General features: G+C 34.5%; 1 pseudogene; it reads left to right on the plus strand.

Moving 5' to 3' along the window:
* Positions 1 to 6,982: 6,982 nt before the first annotated feature.
* Positions 6,983 to 12,520, plus strand: LOC125171628 (ATP synthase F(0) complex subunit C2, mitochondrial-like; annotated as a pseudogene).
* The last annotated feature ends 4,460 nt before the right edge of the window (positions 12,521 to 16,980 follow it).

The following is a 16,980-nucleotide window of genomic DNA, read 5'->3' on the forward strand; positions in this document are numbered from 1 at the left end:
CATCACTTTAAAATATATATACATTTATCTGTTTTCTGGCTATATTCTGAGCTTGGTATTAATTTCTCAGTCACACTCAGAGGTATGTTTTTATTTTTCTGTAAATATATTATAAGTGAATGAACACTGAAGCATGAAAGTTTTCTTATATTTAATTCTGGAAATCATATAGGTTTTGGTTTTATAACAGTTGATCAAATTATGCCAAAACACATTCAAGTGAAGTTTTAGCTATATAAAATTCTACTGCTTTCTGGGTAAAAGATAGCAAGTTTAAAAATATTGATTCCATTTGATATTATTTCTTCTCTAGTACTTGTAAAACATTCTAGTTTTATTTTAAACCTTATACTGGGAATCCATTTTCTTAAAATACAGACTTTCAGATATTACACTATGATTCACATTTGAAGGTCCATGAAAATAAACAAAAAAGTGAGGGCATTTCATCTGGTTCCTAAAGGAACAAATATTTTGGAAGCATCACCTAGTTCTGTGATGTGTTATCAGAAAAAGGAAGAACATCGAGGATCACAAATTCTCTGATATGTACATTTGTGATAGTTTAACACCACTATAAATAATCCAATCTCTCTCCTTATCTCTTGCCTTTACGAAGTTGGGAAGTAATATTTCTTAATCACAGATAACATCATAATATCCCCTTTCTATGTAGTATCAAATAAATCCCTCAGATCTTAGTAACATACTGAAGCATCTCAAAACCAAGCGTTCTTCAGATTGAGCCACATCAATTGAGTAACATCAGTTTGAACTGCTAGCTCTAAAGACAGTCGCAAGTAAAAAAGCATACATATATGTTTCTATGTCCATAGCCTGTGCAAGCATGGTGGTATGGTTCTGTTTATTCAACAAATAATTACTGATTGTCTGTTGTGTGTCAGGAATATGTGAGGTATGGGAGAAAAATAAGCAAATAAGATCCAGCTTTGCATCAAAGCTTCTTTCAGCCTGATGAGAAGAGCAGCCCAACGAAGAGTTACCATACAATGTGAGAAGTTCTTTCTGAAGAAGTTATACAAGGAGCAAATGATAGACTATTTCCTAATAAATTATAAAATGAAAAAAAAATGAAGCAAAGGACTACATTTACTCCGCCCTCTCTAAAGAGATCTTCAGAAAAACAATGTTAGGACTGAGGGTATGTGAGGTGGCTGGGACTGGAAAGACCATTGCATCTGTGAATCTGTGGATGCATAACAGGGACCAGGGACCTAGATGTTGTGCACTGTTTGCTTGTCCAGTGATGGTGGAGATGAAGCAGACTAGGAAAATTGGAGTGGAACATTGGAGACTTTCCCACACCACTCTAAGGTTAATGAGGCTTTTTCTTTTCCTCAAATTTTCCAAAGTTCATTAATATTCATAATTTTATTTCTAGTGTCACATAACTTATTGTAAGTATGATGCCTAGTGTTACTAATACTTGTAATAAAACAAGTAATACTTGTGGCATATCTGAAGTAGTCAAATATATTTTGGCTTTTTTTCTTCATTTTGAAAGGAAACTATACCGATATCACAGGTGCGTTCTACAGGATAAAATCCCAGGAGTATCACATATTCCTTGCATCTTCCTCTTCTCCAAGGATCTGACTATATCTCTGACATTGATGCTGAATGTTGCTGTCAGTTTCCAAATGCCCAAGAAACTCTTTTTTTTTAATTTTTTTATGTTTATTCATTTTTGAGAGAGACAGAGACAGAGCACGAATAAGGGAGGGGCAGAGAGAGAGGGAGACACAGAATCTGAAGCAGGCTCCAGGTTCTTAGCTGTCAGCACAGAGCCGGTCATGGGGCTTGAACTCACGAACTGGGAGATCATGACCCGAGCTGAAGTCGGAAGCTCAACTGACTGAGCCACCCAGGCGCCACTGCCCCCCACCCCAAGAAACTCTTTGTATGACCCACAGGCAACATCTGGAATTCTTAAGATTTCTTTCCCTTCAGTTTCAAATATTAGTAGAAACTTCGTATTCCCTCATAAAACTGAAATTAGGACAATAAGGAACAAACATCATCTAAGAAATGTAATGAATGAATCAAATCCATAAGATTGACATGACATCTGCTCCCAGTAGTAAGCAGGATATAAAACGAAATTCTTTCTTACTTAGAATGTCAAGTTGCTAATAAGTTGTATTAAATAAATGAGATTTAATGACATAGCATAAGGAGTTAAAGAAGATCATGGCATAACAATTTTTTTATTACTGTGTAAAAGATTGCTATTCAAGAAACTTACATAGCATGAATAATGGAAATGGGATGTGTATGGATAAAATAAAGTTTTAACCACATTTCAGATATAATGCAGAGGGACCTTGCAGACAATTGCCCTTGGCAAGCTGCAGTTGGAAAGAAAGTGCTTTATTTTGGGTAAAGATTTCTGGCTGGTTCTCAAATCAAAAAAGTCAATAAAATACCTGTGTCTAAAAATTGTTACAGCAGCTACATATTAGTGGGTCATTTTTCGTTATTCATGTTTTTGTGATGAGAGTGGGAGTTGCGCCTGCATGGCCAGTGATAACCTATATTCTCCAGGGGTTTGTGGAAGGATGCTCTTTGTTACAGTTTTGTGATTTCAAAGGTACCAATTATAATTACAGGGAGACATTACCCTTTTAAGGCATGGAGATCTTTATATGACAGGGGAAGAGCCAAAATTAAAATTAAATTATACCTGTTTAAAAAAAAAGGATGGAACCATGTTCTTTTACGTTCTACATCTATAATTTAGTATGCCAGTTCTGATACCCTTGGCAATGGATTTCCTATTCTCAGTTACTTTGTGGGTGTAATAGCATGCTAAGACCTACTCAGAAGTTATAACTGTAATGTCTGTCTTGCAATACTTTGACTTTAGTTCTAGTAAAATAATAAGTCACCGTTGTGGTTAGGATTTTTAATTGAGAAATGTAGAAAGATTCCCTGGGACAAGGAAAATGGGAGAAAAATTCTGGACTTTTCCAGAGGGAACATTAATTCCAGTGACCAGTGAACTTTTTTTTTTTAGTGTACTGTAATATTTTTTATTAGTGTAATGTAGTACATACAGGATATTTGCATTAATGCAGTATCATGCATACAGAAAAAGAAATTGTATTTGAAACTAGTGGGTATAGACTCTTATAATTATCCAAGCCTGCAATGCAGAAATGTTCCAACAGAATTTCACCATTAATTTTCTAGGAGTTTCCAAAGCTGAATGGGCCTAGTAGAGTCACTCAGTAAGAATACATCCTGGGTTGATAACTTTTAGGTTAATGTCTGTGAGGTTGAGTATTAGAAGCCCTAAACATACGAATTATTTGAATTAACAAGAGCAGAACCCATTTCCACTGTTTCCCTGAATCTGTGACAACAAAATTAGAACATATGTAGTTTTTATAACCACACTATTAGATTATAAGCCTGCAAAGCCTGCTAGCCAGATATTAATCCCCTCCAGAAAGAGTCCTCTTTCGAGTTGTATTTTCAGGGTGTCCTCAAGGTGCATTGCTCTGAATAGATTCCTATATTCTGGCCCTCTGTACTGTCTGTGCCAATACCAATGCTCACGGCAGGACCCCTGTTCGGGACAGATGTCCTCAGCTGCTCAACATGACCCGTGCTCCCATTTCTGCCTCAGGACTCCGAGTTGATCCCTGAGCTGTTGCAGTTCTTACCACCCCACCTCCCCATGAAGAGCGGGGGCCGATTTTGATGCCACAGCAAATGCGTTCCATGTGTTCATGTCTCAGAGCCCAGGGTGGTACTTCAAAAGTCCAGAAGCAAGTAGATATCCCTTAGTCTATCATATTAGTCAGATATTGGTTGCCATCCCCAGAATTAACTGGTTCACAGAATGTGTGACTATGGAATCATCAATCCGCTTAACAAGGAAAGAGACTATCAGCCTCCCCCATTAATATCCAGTCTCATCCCCGAGCCCAAAGGAGATTCTCAAAATATAAATAGATAGACAAAAAAATAAATAAAGTAGCTTCTATGAACCTTAGCATGGAGATCGTTTCTTTGGTGTGTGGACATATGTTTTCATTTCTCATGAGTAAATACTAGGTAGGTGACCCAGTAATTTTATTCCTAGTTATTTACCCAAGAGAGATGAAAACATATGTTTGCAGAGAAACTTCTATATACATGTTCATGGGAGTTTTATTCATCAAGTAAAAAAATAACTAGAAATGACACAAATATCCTCAACAAAATGAATTTAAAATGGATTTTAAATTTAAGATGAAATGGAGTTTTAATTTTTTTTTAATTCTATTTAATTTATTTTGAGAGAGAGAGCAAGCAGGGGAGGGACAGAGAGAGAGGGAGAAAGAGGATCCCAAGCGGATTCCACACTATCAGTGTAGACCCCAATGCAGGGCTCAGTCTCTCGAATGATGAGACCATGACCTGAGCCAAAATCAGGAGTCAGAAGCTTAACCAACTGAACCACCCAGGCGCCTCCAAAATGAAATGGAGTTTTTAAATGTAGTACATTCATACAGTAGAAATCGACAGAAATAAAAATGGGCAAACTTTTGATATTGCAACAACATGGGTGAATTCCTCCAGCATTATGTTGAAGAAAGAAGTTAGACACAAAAGAATGGGCACTGTGTGATTCTATTTATGTGAAATTCTTGAACGGGCAAAATAACTTATGGTGACATCAATCCAAACAATGATGGCTTAAGGCTGGGGAGTGGAGGAAGGGGCAGAGCCGCAAAGATAGGAATGTTCTGTATTTTGGCTGGGGTAGAGTCACTTAAATCTATACATTTGATCATAGGTCAATTATTCCTCAATAAATTTGTTTCTTTTTAGATCTAGGGAGCATAACTTCCCAAGGTCTGAGCCATTCAGCTCCTATCTTATTACTCTTATCTTTTATAACACTTTACTGATGTTATTTTCATACGCATATTCTCTACTGATTTTATAACTACTCTTCTACATCCAGCTTCTATAAATTAAATAAGGCAGATATGAGTACCCCATTTTGCAAGCTTTTGCATATTTTGAAACATGATTGCCTTTCCCCAGACTCGGCTTCCCTTCTCAGTTCAAAGCTATTGTGCTTACCAACGCATTACACAATGCACCTCTTTGCACTAATAGAGAACAAAGCTCAAAAAAGTTTCTTCATGATAGATAATAGAAAAAGGAAAAAAAAATACTTTGCTTTATTTACCCTTTTCAGTGCATTTGTAATAATAATCTAGTTTTAACTTGTGATAACTTATAATTTTGAAGTTTGGCTTGAGTTAGAACGTGATGCATCCTTGATTTATGCAAAGAGCATCTAACCTCTATAAGACATAATAATTCATGACATTCGTTAATCATATCCCTTCATCTTCTTACCATCTGGTCATTTCCCCACAGAGTAAACTTGTATAAAGCTATTTCCAAAAATACATTTTTCATGTTTTTAAATGCTTTGCAAAGTCATCTTTATTCTTTTCACTTGATATTTTTAGCCTTATCTCAAGGTTGCCACTGTTGCATTGCAAACGGTTTTTCCATCAGAAATGGTACTGACTGTAAAATAATGTTCTTAAAATAACACTCCAAAAGTATTATTTATTTTCTCTTTTGGCACAGAAAATATACTCAACAACTTTATAAACTTGTTCAGCAAAGTCAGCCAAGAGCCACTTACAACATATGCTGTATACACAAGGGCACTGTGTTGGCTTGAATTCTTAACTAATTGTGTGTTACAGCAAAGAAAACCTTAAAAATGGTTTGAAGAGCAAGTACTCCATAAAACTTGCATTTACCTCATAAAATCTGTCAAAACCAAATTTCCCAGTGTCGCTGAGATTGCTGTTCCCATTATCACTCAGTATAGTACATGAACTTATAACCATTGAACAAAATGAGATTGATTGGTATTTCAGTTAGTATCTTAATAAACATAAACCTATGTGCACAATCTCACACACAATTTCTTTTCTTTCAATTTATGGAAATTTTTGGTTTGTCTAGCCTTACGTATCTAAAATAATTGTACCAGGTTAATATTAAACGTGTATAAGCGCATGATATGTCTTCCAATCTGGAAAAATTATTCCAATAACTTGCATTTATATTTTTATTTTATTTCCTAGTTGTTAATAAACATAGAGTCAAATTTACTCTATAGTTATTTCTGATTTCTTCTTGTTTCTAGAAATTGTGCACAACTTTACTTCTTTACTGAATGAGTTCATACTCCAAGATTGGTACGGCCTTGAGTAATCCGAATGCTTAAATTTGTTTCTGTGTTGCTTAAATTGCAAACAGCCTGAACTTGAAGAAGGTAATGCATAACATAATCTAATGTTAACTGTTCTTTATTTCGATAGACCCAAACTCATAGTTAAAGGAAAAGTTATCTAGGTGTTACGTTAAAAGCATCATCTACCAACAAATTAAATTTGAATAATTCACTCCTGCCCCATTGCTTCATCTCGAAAAGGTGCAGAGGGGCAAGAACTTCAACTTTAAAAGGGGGAGGTAGAAACTTATATGCGTTTCTCTTCCTTTCCAAGTCTACCTTTATAGCTTAGTGCAAAGATGTGAGCAAATTTTGAAATGGTTTTTGATGCAGCAGTTTGAACTTAAAAAATTGTGAGAAGTGTGGCCCCTTGCTACATTATTTGGAGAAGATATAAGTAATTTGATTTTTATGAAATTAATGAAAGAAATTAAAAGCCATGCTAAGCTCTAAAACTTCATAATTAATTCTAAATCGCTTATATTTTGTAAATAAAACCAGTATGAGTTGTAGTCTTTCTGACTACAGATGTTTCTGAGATCAGAGGACAAATTAAGAAGTATGCAATAGAGGACATCTTTGATTTTCAGTTTTTATTGAGGATTGATTGTATGTACAAAAGTGTGCCTATCCTAACTGTACAGTTTGGTGAATTTTCATACACAGAATACACCTATATAACTAACACCCTGATCAAGAAACATGACATTACCAGAAGCCCAGTCCACTTCATACCTTCATCCAGTCACTAACCACCACCCACAATACAAGGGTAACCACTGTCTTGACTTCTAAAAACATACTTTAGTTTTGCTTTCTACTCTACATAAATTAAATTATACAAGTGCTTTATTGTGTGAATATGCCCACATTTATTTTTCATTCACGTGATGATGAACATTTGTATTGGTTCCAGTGTTTGGTTGTCCCAAATAATGCTAGAGTGGCCATTTGAAATCTGTCTTTTGGGGAATGTATGTAAATACGTGTCCTGTTGGGTATGTACTTAGAAGTCCAATTGTTGGCATAGAGTGTGTGTATTCATCTTTCCTGGATACCGTCATGTGATTTGTTCCAAACTGATTTTGTCATACTTACCTGCCGTCAGTAATTCATGAGAATTCCTTTTACTTAGCCTTTTGCCAATACTTAGTATTATCAGATTTAAAAAGTGTTAGTATTTCCTATATGTGTAAGTAGTAGAAGTATTGCATTGTGTTTTTAATTTGAATTTCTCTGACAACAAATGTTGTCAAGTATCTTCTCTTATGTCTTATTTATTCTTTTCTCTGGTGAGTTTGTCCAAGTCTTTTTCCCATGTTCCCTTCAGTCATGTCACATTCACTTAAGCAATTCCCAAGATCTCTGTGAAATACAGTGTGTGTGTGTGTGTGTGTGTGTGTGTGTGTGTTTTATAATGAATTGCAGTAGTTTCTTGTACATTTGGGGATATGAGTTTTTTTGTTGGATATCTGAATGCAAATATCTTCTCCAATTCTCTGGGATGCTTTTTCATTTTCTTAAAATTGTTTTAATGGAAATTTTAAATTTCAGTATAATTTCATTATCAACTTTCCCCTGGATGATTAGCTCTCCTTGTCTTAGTCTATTCCAAATTAACATAGTTGTTTTTTTCTGTTATCTTCTACAAGGTATATTGTTTTATAAGGTAATTGCCTTTTAGATCAGCAATCTCTTGGAAATTAAATTTTGTGTATGGTGTGGAGTAAGAGTCGAGATATATTTTGTTTCCTATATGCTTATCCAAATACTCTGGCACATTTTATTAAAAATATTATCTTTGCTCTATCATACTGTATAGCCACTTTATCATAAATCAAATCATCATATATATGTGGGACTTTTTCTCGACTCGTTTTTTGGTTTTTGGTCGTTTCATATGCAATAGAACAAATGCCATATCGTTTTAATTATCTGGTAGATTTTGTTTTATTTTATTTTTTCTTTTTCAAGCTTGCCTTGTCTATTCTTGGTTCTGTGCATTTCTATATAAATTTTAAAATCATCTGGTCAATGTCAGTAGAAAAAAAAAAGAATACAGACTTTTATTTGGATTACATTATACATAATAAATGTAAATATATTGTGCCTTGTTTATAATGAAAAACAAAGCTATGTATGGAATTCCATTGTTATTTCAAATTCAATTCTTATAAGAGTAAATAACTTCCATCTAATATGTGTAAAAGATAACAATGCAATGAGCTGAACATTCAATAAAGTCAGATTTAATAAAGATGGCTGATGGTTGTCACTTGAGAACCAGAAAAAATATAGCAAGAATTTAACCATGGAGGGTTAGTGGAAGAAGATTGTAGCTTGTATTCAAATTTTACATCTGATTTCTATTCAAATAAAATTGGAAGATTTTCAGCATCAAAATACCATATAAACAGAGATCAAAGCACTTAAGGAGAATTCCAAATGTTGGATAGATTTATGAAGTAATGTTAATAAATATTTTCAATGGAGATAAAAAATGCGTTTGACTTTTTCAGTCCTCAACTGGTTAAGAAATAAACCTAAAATGTCGGGAAATTGACAAATTAGATTGAAATAATAAGAATCTAGTTCAAAAAATATATTATGATCTATTCACATTTTTTAAACCTCCAAATAGTGAGTTCATTTAAACAGGACTTTTAAGCAATCAAAATAATTGGTATCACATGTTATCTGTAATGTTTTCTGAAAATGCTAAATTAATATGAAGAAGCCTAAAAGCCTAAGAATAATTTTAGTAAGATTCTATAATGATAAAGTGTCCTTTTTAGGTATTATATTACCTTAAAATTATCTCATATATATTGTATTATTGACTATCATTTGAACAGTTATTGTGATTTATCAGTTGCCTATGATCAATATATCTCAACATACAGATAAAATATATTTTTTCCTCTTCAAATGCTCAAAAAATCACTCCATAAGCAAAATAGTAGGCTAAAAAATGTCAGTTAAATGTAGAATTAACTGGAGCAGCTTTCTTCTCCTTAATCATATTTTCCTTAATCTCTGCTCATACCCAGTGACCACATTGCATGCACTGATCTTAGGTGAAGAGTCATTAGAATATTGGAGAAATATCTAATATATTAACTTCCCCAGTCTATTAATAAATATCATTGAGAAGGGCTAGTACATCCTTTCAGCAAAATTATCCTTCATGTAAATTTGACAATGGTTCTTTCAGAAATGGAAAAATGTGAGATAACTTGGGAACGGTTTTCAGGAATTAACAGAAAAGGATAAGAGAATTTGACCATGTGCATGAAGCAACAGTAACTACATTGTTTGGAATGATGTGTTTCCCTCTTCTTCTTTGTCCTTCATTTCAGACATATTTTCCCCTGTACTGTCAGATGCCCTTTAACATATAGAGAGAACTGTTTAAACACTTGCTTTTATTCTCCCATCTCAATCCCTAGCTACATGTGCCTAATATTCTCCATTTGGGTAGGCACCTCAGAAGAGTTAATTCTAGACAGAAAGAAATGAAGAAACCACCACTTTCAGAAAGTCACTGAATCATATCAAGTTGTTTCTAATGCCCTGTGCCTGGGTACTGACCTCAGATAGCCTGCACGGAGCCTGGGTTCTTTTTGGTTTTTTCCTTCTCTTTCATCACCTTTGTCCATTTACTTGATTCCCTTCCCTCAATGAACTTCTGCCCACTTTTTTTGTTGCTCAATTGATGTTTTGGTCCTCTCGTCTGCCCCTCAAATCTCCATCGGCCCTATCCTCATGTCTTCCAAGCCCCAGACTGACAAAATCTGTAGATTGTTTTAGTGAAGAGTATGTATTTAAGTTTCGGGGTGGGTTGGCATAAAAAAGACTTTAGGATGTTTGGATCTGTCCAAGCAGAGTGATTCAGTTAATATTAAGTGGATTTCTTAAATTAAATCCGAATTCTGGATTCTAATTCTATTGTGCAGTTTTTGTTTTATATTGCTCTTTCAGTTTATGTAGGGCTAAATAAGTATGTAGGGCTAAATGTAGGGCTGTATAAGATGATACAGTCATCTTATAACTATAACTTCAGTGCCCTTGTTCTTTTAGAGTGGATATTTATATTTAACATAATATCACAGAAGCATCTAAAGGGTATCCTAAGGAAATAAGTCCTGAGAGATGGTAGATTAAAATAAAAAGAGATTATTTGGCCAAAAACCTTTGGAGTTATGATTCATACCAGAGACTCTTTTGGGGGTGTTTATAACACACATTATTACATTAAGGTCCTGCAATGTAAAATATATATGTATTAATTTATTAATACATACATACTCATAAGCCATTATATCCTATACTTATTTGAAAGACTTTGGAAAGGAACAACATCATTGTCTTTTTTTGTAGGCATATACAATAGTTATTATACCCATCTACATAATACACTTTGGAACAATCAGCACTAGATCTATATTTATTCCTATTGCCCTTTCCAAAAATGGGTTGGAAATGGCCTCTGAGTGCTATGTTTCAAGAACTTTGACTGATTATCTTATTTATATTGCTTATATTCAAATTCCAACCAAGTGACTACCAATTTTGTTGAACTCTATAGTTTGATAATAGTAGAAACACCCTGTTTATTGGACCTAAGTAAAGATAGATCTCTTTCTTTCTCTTGCTTTCTTGCTTTCTCTACTTACTATCTTTATAGCCTTGGGCAACTTCACTAACAGTCTGGGTCTCAGATTGGTATCTGGAAGACAGCCTTCATACAGTTAGCATTTGTCCTGTAGAGAATTAAATGAGATAAGTGACATTAAGTATACATCACAGTTCCCTGATACAGCAGCCCATAAATGTTAGCAGTTGTTGAGAACTGTTTCTGAATATTTCTGAAAGCTTTTGCTCCATAATCATTTTAAATTATTTCTCAGCACAACCTAGAATTTAAAATTGTGGATCCAGACTTGTTGTATATGAGAGGAAATAAACATATTTTTAAAAATTCATTTGGTGTGTGATAATATATTTTACCTAAATGCTTAGTAAAAAAAATCAGTTGTTTAACAATTAGAAAAGAAAATGCCTGGGGCACCTGTGTGGCTCAGTTGGTTAAGTATCTGACTTTGGCTCAGGTCATGATCTCACAGTCCGGTGATTTTGAGCCCTGCATCAGACTTTGTGCTGACAGCTCAGGGCCTGGAGCCTGATTCGGATTCTGTGTCTCCCTCTCTCTCTCTCTGTCAGCTTCTCCCCCACTTCTGTTCACTCTCTCTAAAAAATAAACTTAAAAAAAAATATCTCTTTTAAGCATTGTTATTGAATGTAATTCTTGTTGATAAAGGTATATCAACATTCCTTTTTTATCTAGATATGAGTCCAACGACCAAAAAACACTCAGGATAAACCTTATTTAAACTCTCTATTTATTTGCATGATTTTGTTATTTCAGGATATATATGAAAAATTATTGTTTTAAAATTGCAGTTATGAAACTGATATTCACTATATGTTAACTAAATACAATGTAAGTAAAAATTTGGAGGAAAAATTACAATTATTCTTTTATTCATTTTGAATATATTTCATCTTGCATTTGGTACGGTACTGTGTCTTCCTTCCCATTCCTCTGGTCTCCTACTTGATTAAAACTATATAAACATATTAGAAATAAGAGAACCTGCCCCTCTCTGTCTTCTCTGCACTGGGAGCAACTCCCCTGCCACAGCCCCTCATCCCCTGAAAACATCCGCCTGTGCAAAGTTCGTCTCCTGTCCCTTCCTGGTGAGGAGCACCTCTTAGTTGTTGAGCGCATCACTGCAGCAGCTCTAGGACCACCAGAGACCCTGACAGATGAAAGCCTCAGTAGTTTGGCAGCCCCACGTCCCATCCCTTGACCTTACTTATTCCTAACTTCAGCTTCAGAACCAGCGCCATTTCAAAGGACAGCCATACCGAAGTCAAGTTCACTGGGGCTGGGGCTGCTGTGGTAGGGGTGGCTGGCTCTGGGGCTGGAACCCAGACTGTTTAAGTGCCTCACCATTGGTTATGCCAGGAGCCCATCTCTGAAACAACAGTTCTTCTCCTATGCCATCCTGGGCTTTGCCTTTCTCCAAGGCCTTGGGGCTCTTTTGCCTGATGGTGGCCCTTCTCATCATCTTTGAGTGTGAAGAAGCTTTCTCAACCCCCCCACCCCCCGCCTTGTCATTCCTTTTCCCGTACCTCCCCAAGCAGTCTGGGGAAAGTGGTTGGCTCAGGGTTTGATAGAGAAAAGACAAATACTGCATTAATAAGAAAAAAAAGAAATAAGAGAATCCTTTTCATGTATTTTGAAATGAACAATGAATACCAAAACTTAGAGAAAACTGAGAGAAATTTGAGTTTTAAAAAGTTAAACACTGTACTCAAAACAGAAAATATATAAATAGATATATGTATATTGATTCCAAACATGCCTTTGGGGACTGTGACTGAAGAGGCTGCTCAGGTCCTCCTTCAGAACCCAGGCCTCATCTGACAGCTCACAACCTGGCCCATCAACAGAATTTCCTGCATCCAAAAGAAGATGCTTCATCCAGTGACATGCCCTCTCCAGGGCAGCTGGCATCCCAGGACTGTTCATATAAGGGTTTCAAAAGGTCCATGCCCCGTGGTGTCTAAAAAAATCCAAGGGGCACGGCAGCTCTGGAGCTTTCTGAGTGAGTGATTGAAGCTCTCGCATGACTGTCCAGACCTGCTCTCCCAAACAACACCTGCTAAAAGTCCTGGTTGCCAATCTGATTTTCAGTCTGTTTCCCTAGGACCACCAACCAACAGCAATCCTGAAGGAAGTTGTAACAAATGATTCACTTACAACTCAAAGAATTTATATCTTCCTCCAGTCCCATTATATTCCAAAGCCTCTGTTAAAAAAAGGGGGGTGGGGATTGTGAGGCACAAAAAGCTGTACCAATGAAAGATAGAGGATCTATGGTGGAAATAATTGAGAATAACCATGTAAAGCAATCAGTTTCTTATGGGAAAATATATCTGAAAACTATAATATCTCTCACAATTTTGTAAATGTTAATAAGTGCAGTCAATTAAACCCTTTAACATTTATTTATTCAAGTGAAAATGATATACAAAGGCATTCCATTACCAGTTGTCTGTCCAATCCCTGGAAATCACACACAAAATCATTCTTTGTAATATGTTCTCTAGGACAGCAAACATTGTAATCCAAATGTTTTCATTAGTTTATTGGCAGAAGGTGATATGGATAAACAATCTATCTAAATATCAATACCAATGATTTGTAAGTATTGATTGAAGTGAAAGTCCTTATTAAGTAGCCATTAGATTGAAAGCAATACACTTGATAATGAAAAGTACAGGTAGGCTTTAATAGTGGAGAAAGAATTGCGTTTGGTTCCTGGGCAGCCGACTGGAAGAAGAAAACACAGAAAATAACGAAGACAGATGTTCCATTGCATATCAGTCAGATATATTCTATTCCTAAGAGGTCTGAGGGTGCATATTTACCTGGACAAAAAAAATTATAATAAACCCCATAATTTAAACAAAGAGAAAAGAGCCCTTATGGAGTATGGATTTAGTGCCAAGTCTTTAACATGGAGACAAAACCTTGGAGATCAAGATTCAGATTCAGCTTTTAACTCAAGTCTAAACTAATAAAAACTAACATATTTTCTTTCCTGAGGTTTTGATCTAATAATTTGTAGCCTCTTAGGCTCAGATTCCCCTGTGATTCAAAAACAACCTCAGATTCTATATTTGGAAACTTATATTACTATGGTCTATAAACTGGTAAGAATCCTAAGAGCAAGATGAAAATTATAGGAAAATAATTTTGCTTGTACTATAAGAAAGATAAATAGTATTCTTGTTCTAAGAAAAACTTACTTGGGCTCCTGGGTGGCTCAGTGAGTTAAGCAGTCTGACTCGGTGTCATCTCAGGTCATGGTCTTGTGGTTTGTGGGATCAAGCCCCAAGTGGGGCTCTGTGCTGACAGCTGGGAGCCTGCTTGGGATTCTCTCTCTCTCCCTCTGCCCCTCCCCCACTCTCACTTTTTCAATCTCAAAATAAACATTTAAAAAGTAAAAACTTACTTGAGTTGTTAGATCCTGTAATCCCAGGACAGCTAGAACTGTGTTAAATTCCAAGCTGCTCCATGTATTTGCTCTGTGATCTTGGGACAGAGTCTAAGCAAATCAGAAAATCAACTTTCTTAAATGGGAATGATACAGTATCCATCTCATAGGACACTTACAGGAACTAAGTAAAATTTCACATGAAAATACAGAGTACAGAGTTTGTATGATAGATTAACAACAGTTCGCCAACTGCTAGTTATTTGAGCCACTTTCAGTAATTGAAATTTATTATTAATCTTATCTTAATACTTAAGCTTAACACTTCTCCAACAATTGTAATTTATTTCAATCAAAATCAATCATTGGGGAGGGGCGCCTTGTGGCTCAGGTGGTTAAGCATCTGATTCTTCTTGTTTCTGGCTTAGGTCATGATCTCAATTTCTCTCTCAGATCCTGCTCTGCTCTTGTTGGCTCTTTCTCTCTCTTTTTCTCTCTCTTCAAAATAATAATAATAATAATAATAATAGTAAAAACAATTAAAAATCATTGGAAAATTAGGACTATGTTTTTTGTTTGTTTTTATTTCTAAAGTTTATTTATTTATTTTGAGAGAGAGGGGAAGGGAGGGTCTAAGAGGGAGAGAGAATCCCAAGGAGGCTCCATGCTGTCCGTGCAGAGCCCAATGCAGGGCTGGATCTCATGAACCCTAAGACCATGACCTGAGGGAAACCAAGAGTAGGATGCTCAATCAACTGAGCCACCCAGGCACCCCAGGACTGTGTTTTAAATATATTCATATATTGCATAAGTTATGTTTTCAATAAACAATTATGCATATATAAATATCATAAATAAATAGTATCTTTTAAATTATTTTTTTTTCTTTTCAAGGTTCTGTAGATCTTATTGAGATAATTAATTTTATAGTTTTGCAAATCTTTTTCTTATAACCTGAGTATTGTGTAGCACTAGGTAGATTTAACCACTGTGATATTCTCTAGAACTGAGTTTCAACTGCCGTATTATTATTTTGACCTTTCAAAATCTTTTTAGAACCTCTTACATAAAATACAAATGGGTTGTCATTGAGTGACTGGTGTCAAAGTCTCATCTTCCAAAAAAAATCTTGTTCTTTTCTATTCCAAAGCATAAGACATAGAGATCACTAATATTTCAATCTGAAAGAAAAAAGTTTGTACAATTAAATGAATATTTTTAAAAAGATAAAAAATCATTGATTTACTAAAGTATCCATCTCAAGAAGTTAAAAAGCCAAAGGAAAAAATTAAACATAATGAATGTGGAAGTTAAGAACTATTAAAAAATAAGAGTAAAAAAATCAAAGTAGAAGACAAATATAGAATTGAGAAACCCACAAACTACAAAGCTAAGTCTTTGTGAAGCTTAATAAAATTAAATATTATAAGAAATATTAAAAAAAACAAAATTGAAGAGATCAGAAATATCAGCAACAAACTGAAAATAAAATTTAAAATACTAAATAAATTAAACTAAAATTAAAATATTACTAATAAAAAGGTATAAAGACATCAAATAAATAATACTAAAGTTATATAAGATCTTTAAAACAAAACAAAATAATACTATAAAATATGTTTGAGAAAAATTAAAAACAAATTAGGATTATACTATACTTATGGATGGATTCAGAGAAAACATTGTAAGTATATTAATGTTTTCAGAATATTCACCTATAGATTTAATGTAATCCAAGCAAGTTTCTAGTAGATTATTTTATGAAAATTAACACACTGATTATAAAATATACACGGAAATGCAAATGATCAATAATAACAAAGACAATGGTGGTACTGGATATTTAACTTTCATAAAATTTTAGTGTGAGTGAACAGTGAGGTATTGACATATGTATTAACTGCTCAAGGGAACAGAATATGAAATACAGAGGCATACGCACACATATACAGTCAGCTAATTATGACATGAAAAAAAGTAACCTAAAAAAAAAGGAAAACTGACAAATTGGACTTCATTAAAATTAAGAAATTCTGTTTCTCAAAATACACTATTAGGAGTTTGAAAAGGCAAGCCATAGGGAAAAGATTATATGTAAACATGTGTGTGGTGTATGTGTATGTATGAATGACAAATTTGAGAATACAAAAAGAAGTATTTCAATTAACAATATCAAGATAGACAACCCAAGAAAAAATAAGCTAAAGATTTGGTCAGGTACTTCAAATAAAGGCCATCCAATGATCCATAAACATGGAAACATGCTCAACCTCATTCATCATCAGGGAGATGAAAATCAAAGCGATGAATTACTACTCTACACTTGCTAGAATGGCTAAAATATAATAAAATACTTCCCATTTCCAAGTATTGGTAAGGATGTGTAACTCTCATAATATATGGATGATGGGAGTGTTACTTTGTACACTAGGGGAGTGTTTTTTTCCCTTTGGAAAAGTGTTTGACGATATTTGCTGAAGCTAAGCATACATACATTTTGCAAATCAACAATTCTATATCTATGTATATAAGGTGAATACATATGCTCATCAAAATACATGAAAACAATCATTATATCAACATTACTTATAGTAGATAAAATATCCATCACTATTAACTAGATCTAGAATT

Source organism: Prionailurus viverrinus, chromosome C1 (genome assembly GCF_022837055.1).
Source record: "Prionailurus viverrinus isolate Anna chromosome C1, UM_Priviv_1.0, whole genome shotgun sequence".
NCBI classification, from domain to species: Eukaryota; Metazoa; Chordata; class Mammalia; order Carnivora; family Felidae; genus Prionailurus; species Prionailurus viverrinus.